Source organism: Patiria miniata, unplaced genomic scaffold, assembly GCF_015706575.1.
Source record: "Patiria miniata isolate m_02_andy unplaced genomic scaffold, ASM1570657v1 HiC_scaffold_22, whole genome shotgun sequence".
NCBI lineage: Eukaryota > Metazoa > Echinodermata > Asteroidea > Valvatida > Asterinidae > Patiria > Patiria miniata.
Window position 1 is genome coordinate 6361 of NW_024037061.1, and position 5985 is coordinate 12345.

The following is a 5985-nucleotide window of genomic DNA, read 5'->3' on the forward strand; positions in this document are numbered from 1 at the left end:
ACAACTTCCCTCAACAACTTCCCTCAACAACTTCCCTCAACAACTTCCCTCAACAACTTCCCTCAACAACTTCCCTCAACAACTTCCCTCAACAACCTCCCTCAACAACCTCCCTCAACAACCTCCCTCAACAACCTCCCTCAACAACCTCCCTCAACAACCTCCCTCAACAACCTCCCTCAACAACCTCCCTCAACAACCTCCCTCAACAACCTCCCTCAACAACCTCCCTCAACAACCTCCCTCAACAACCTCCCTCAACAACCTCCCTCAACAACCTCCCTCAACAACCTCCCTCAACAACTTCCCTCAACTTCCCCCTTCTCGTTCGCCCCACCCACCCACCCCATGTCAAGTTCATATATATATGCCCCTTTTTTTCCTGTTCTCAAATCACTGTTTGCCCATTTTTTTTCAATAGACACTGCCTTTTATTCTACAACTGCGCATGCTCGGTGACATTGTTAATATTCATTACCTATTTCAATTTCAACTCCCACTTTGATCAACAAGTCCCTATCCTTTCTTACCCTTCTTAGGCTATAACTCGACAATATCCGTCTTGTTAATACTGCGCTATATTCTACCATTTATTGAACAACAGTTTCAAAAGTACACTAGCTTGTCATCTTTCGTCACAATAGCATCAATTGTTGCATTTAAAACAGACTGAGTATTCTTCATCTACTGACAAACATTTTCCTCATAACTCCTTCACAAAACCACCAAACGTGTACTTTCCATTTCCAAGCACAATAATGAGCATTTGCGTAAACATTACACAAACAGAGTATCATCCAGCCATTATCTTTGTTTGGCCAAAATAGTGTACCAAATGCAATTGATGACAAAATATGGTACCGAGAAAAAACGTGCACTTTTGTATACATGTGAGTTTAGTGTCAACCACAACTTGCACGTATACAAAAGTGCAACTGTTTTTGGTATCATTTGTCAGAAATTGCATGAATTCGTACACATCATCACTCTTTTGGGCATAAGAAAGTATGGCTGGAATGATCAGGAATGTCTGTACTGATTAGTCGTTAGTTGAGCGAGAGGTGCTCAGTAGTTTTTGAGTTAAAAAAGGATTGAAAGGCGGGGACTTTCTAGTTACATTTACAGTTCTGATGGAGAGAAAACAAATTATCAGGGAAGATTGGGCTTGGAAGAGTGACTGTCCTCGCAACAAAATCTTAACAAAGTACTGTATTTCAACCAAAGTGTTGCCCGTTGGGAAGTTTTTAAGAAGCTAAAGCAGTTTCATCCCCTCCCGCCAAAATAATTAATGGAACAACACATAATTAATTACGCTAGATATTATTTTTGGCACTCTACCCAAACGAGCCAAAATTCTCAACGCTTTAAGGAAGTCACAGTCCAGAAAATAATCATTTCCAGACTTCAAAACGTCTCAGGTCAGTTATTATAGCCATGATCAGTGAATGGTAGGAATTTGTATTGTGATGCTTTCGTGGGTGCTTTGTGTTAGGATCCATATAAATACGCTCCAATTTTCGAACCAGTCATCCGCTTGAAAACAGCAACAGCGGCGCCGGGTGCCTTCAGTTCACAGCTATTGCAGCGCTACTCTCGTCATGTTGACTACGACTTCCTGTGCTAAAGGGCGAACCTGTTGTAAAGACCGTAAGTTCCCTCTTGCACTTTGGGACTCTTTTGTTTGTCATTAACTCGGTGACAAAAAGTTAACATTTTGTGATTATGACGGAATTATTTTTCTTCTATTTCGAGCTCAATGGTTATGACCTTAATTGGGCATGTCAGGGTCGGCATTGACGATTACATTTGATGGTGGTAACATAGACTAGTTTTTATTCTCGCAATGTTTTTTGTTTGCCACGGTTTCCTTAAATATATTACAATCTTTTTATGTTATGATATTATGATCCAATATTGGAATGTTTTCTTCATTCATTGTCTCCCATTAAAAGTGACTTTCATTCGAATCGGAATTTTAATCAATACACTTTTTTGCACACCTCCTGGATTGTCCTAGATCATTTGCAACACCAGTGGTGATGTGTCAGGGTGCACACCTGTTAATAGGCCTAAACCCATCCGCCGAGCTCATGAAAAGCAGTTATACCCTCAAAATATTCTATATTAGAGAGTTCTGAGGGCCGTAAAATTGGGGAATTAAAAAAAATATGGCAATGAACCACTGGCCCAGACTTGGGACTTCCAATTCTGAGCACTTTGGATGCAATGGAGCTCGAAAGTGGCGCTATTTTTTTCATGATGTAGAGGGATCGTTTTTCAAGATGGCTACTTTTTTTCCGCTTTGGAAAAAATAGGGGTCGTCTTCTTTGGGTAAGAATTTCACGAAAAGACAGTAACGGGTCAACCCACCAAAAATTGAAAAGAAAAGAAAACTGAGATGACATTTCGATCACCATTTCTGTGTGCAGCTTAAATACATGTGAGAGTTCTGAGTATTTTTTAAAGAGTTTAGAAGTATGGGCATTTAGCACTAGTGTCTATGGGAATTTTAATACACTGTTGCACCCGTAGGGACACTCCGTATTTTCTCGTCATGTCAACACAGTTATTGTGAAATTGGGAACTACACATTGTATTGCAATGACATTTCCTGTAATATTTTGCCATGGTATTTGACACCAAACTCTAGAATCTTGACAGGAACTGCCGAAAAATGAATGTAATATAATACATCGTGAAAACTAATTGCACCAAATTTCAATTTAATCCATTTTGTATTTCTTGAGTGGTTCATCGGAAACGAGGTTGTTCATTTTGTTCAGTTGTGCAGCATCTGTGTTGATGCGTTGTTGAGACCACTATTTATGTGGCGCGCCCTCTATTATAGTGGTCTCGATCTCCACAACCAAACTCGATTTGGGGCCAACAATTCAAGAAATACACATTACATTAAACTGAATTTTCGCACACTCATTTTGCATGATGTTTGACATCAAAAGATTTAATTTCATAAAAAAACGTCCAATAATCAAGATATTATGACCGTAACACTGCTGAGTTTTCTTTGCGACAAGTACAATCCTAATGCAAGTCAACATGGATTTTAAACGTTTAAAACACTTGATTGTTACGATCATATTATATTTATAGCTCCACGGTTTCTCACGCCATTCAAACTACTCATGCTACACATCGTGAAAACTAATTGCACCAAATTTCAATTTAATCCATTTTGTATTTCTTGAGTAGTTCATCGGAAACGAGGTTGTTCTTTTTGTTCAGTTGTGCAGCATCTGTGTTGATGTGTTGTTGAGACCACTATTTATGTGGCGCGCCCTCTATTATAGTGGTCTCGATCTCCACCACCAAACTCGATTTGGGGCCAACAATTCAAGAAATACACGTTACATTAAACTGAATTTTCGCACACTCATTTGTCATGATGTTTGACATCAAAAGATTTAATTTCATCATAAAAAAAACGTCCAATAATCAAGATATTATGACCGTAACAATACAGGGTTTTAATTGCGACAAATACAATCCTAATGGAAGTCAACAAGGAATTTTAACGTTTAAAACATTAGATTGTTACGATCATATTGATTACGATCATATATTTATAGCTCCACGGTTTCGCACGCCATTCAAACTACTTATGCTACACATCGTGAAAACTAATTGCACGAATTTTCAATTCAATCCATTTTGTATTTCTTGAGTAGTTCATCGGAAACAGCTTCGTCCTTACCTATAACGTGCAATGGGCCGGGGAAACGCAATTATGCTAGGTTTTTTTAGACTGCTTGGTCCATACCTACAACGTGCAGTGAGGGAAACGCAGTTATGTCAGTCTTTTTTCTAAGCAGCTTGGTCCATACCCACAACGTGCAATGGGGAAACGCATTTATGTCAGGTTTTTCTGAACAGCTTGAACTATACCCACAACGTTATGCCAGGATTTTCTAAACAGCTAATTCGTCCATACCCAAAACGTGCAATGGGGAAATGTAGTTATGGCAGGTTTCATACCCTGCTTAGTTTGTATACCATGCCTTGAACAGGCGAAACATGACCGATTGTCTGATCATCTTGTTTCATATACACTACGTGCAATAGGGAAACTTAGTTATGGCAGGTTTTTCTAAACAGTTTTGTTCATACATACTACGTGCAATGGGGAACCACAGATATGGCAGATTCTATCATCAGCTAGGGTCGTTCGTATACATGTACACTGCGCTCACTGGCTGCAGGCCCTCAGGGGGCACGGGGGGCGGGGTCAATCCCCCTCCCCCAGCTCTGTCCAAGAAAATCGTTTCATAGAAATTCATTTCTAATAATGTGTATCCCCCCCTTCATTCTGACACGCAAAAAAATTATGTAATAATGTGCGCCTGTGCACAAAACGCGGTTAGAGCATAGAGAAAGGACACACAGCCAGCTTGGTGAGGGGGTATTTTGTACAGTATGATGTAATTACAGTGTTAGTAACTGTCATATTTGAACAGCGCCCCATTGAACTTATGATACGAGTCACCCCCCCCCCCCCCCCCTTGGTGGGTGGGTGTGACCCATCCACCCACCGGGTACCACCGGTGGGTGGGTGATTTTCGGGAGCCAGGTGTTCGGGGTGGGGGAACTGTCAACGTTTTGAGAATTGTGAGGACTTTAAACGGTACTGTATTTCAACCAAAAGGTTACCCGTTGGAAAGTTTTTAAGGAGCTAAAGCAGTTCCATCCCCTCCCGCCAAAAAAATTAATGGATCAACACATAAATAATTACGCTAGATATTATATTTGTCACTCAACCCAAACAAACCAAATTTCTCAAAGCTATAAGGAAGTCACAGGCCAGAAAATAATCATTTACAGACTTCAAAACGTCTAAGGTCAGTTATAGCCATGATCAGTGAATGGTAGGAATTTGTATTGTGATGCTCTAGTGGGTACTTTGTGCTAGGATCCATATAAATACGCTCCATTTTTCGAACCAGTCATCCACTTGACAACAGCAACAGCAGCGGTGGATGCCTTCAGTTCACAGCTATTGCAGTGCAACACTCGTCGTGTTGACTTCGACTTCCTTTGCTAAAGGGCGAACCTGTTGTACAGACCGTAAGTTCCTTCTTGCACTTTGGGACTCTTTCGTTTGTCATGAATTCGGTGACATAAAAAAGTTAACATTTTGTGATGATGACTGGGAATTATTTTTCTTCTACTTCGAGCTCAATGGTTGTGACCTTAATTGGACATGTCAGGGTCGGACGCAATGTTTTTTTAATTGCCATGGTTTCCGTAAATTTGTAACAATCTTTTTATGTTATGATATTTTGATCAAATATTGGAATGTGTTTTCTTCATTCATTGTCTCCAATTAAAATTGACTTTCATTCGAATCGGAATTTTAATTAATACACTTTTTTGCACACCTCCTGGATTGTCCTAGATCATTAGCAACTACACCAGAGGTGATTCTGCATTCCTCCAGAAGCTTCAAATCAGCACGGGCTTCAGCTTCGTTTCCAGCGCTGCATGGACATTTGGGGACGCCAAGTCAACTGTAGCATTTGGTTTGTTTTTCACGTTTGTTTCGGGTATACTCTTTTTCATTGTTTGATGATTTCTCATGAAATTCAATTTCATAATGTAACATATTCATCATGACAAATCAATGAATATTCAATTTTGAAATACAGAACAAACTCGTTTTGGGGGCAACAACTCAAGAAATACACGGTTCATTAAAATGAATTTTCGTGCACTCATTTTTCATGATGTTTGACATGAACAGATTTAAATTCATAAGAAAAGGTCAAACAATCAAGTTATTATGACCGTAACAATACAGGGTTTTAATTGCGACAAATACAATCCTAATGGAAGTCAACGTGGATTTCTAGCGTTTCAAACACTAGATTGTTACGATCATATTATATTTATAGCTCCACTGTTTCTCACTCCATTCAAACTACTTCTCCTACACATCGTGAAAACTAATTGCACGAAATTTCAATTATTAAT

At 39.4% G+C, this 5985-nt stretch overlaps 1 long non-coding RNA gene across 1 annotated transcript; it reads left to right on the forward strand.

Annotated features, from left to right (window-relative positions):
- Window positions 1–1488: 1488 nt before the first annotated feature.
- On the forward strand, window positions 1489–5528 carry LOC119730299. The gene is made up of 3 exons (XR_005271356.1): window positions 1489–1647; window positions 4959–5079; window positions 5411–5528. It is a non-coding gene; the product is annotated as an uncharacterized LOC119730299 (long non-coding RNA).
- The last annotated feature ends 457 nt before the right edge of the window (window positions 5529–5985 follow it).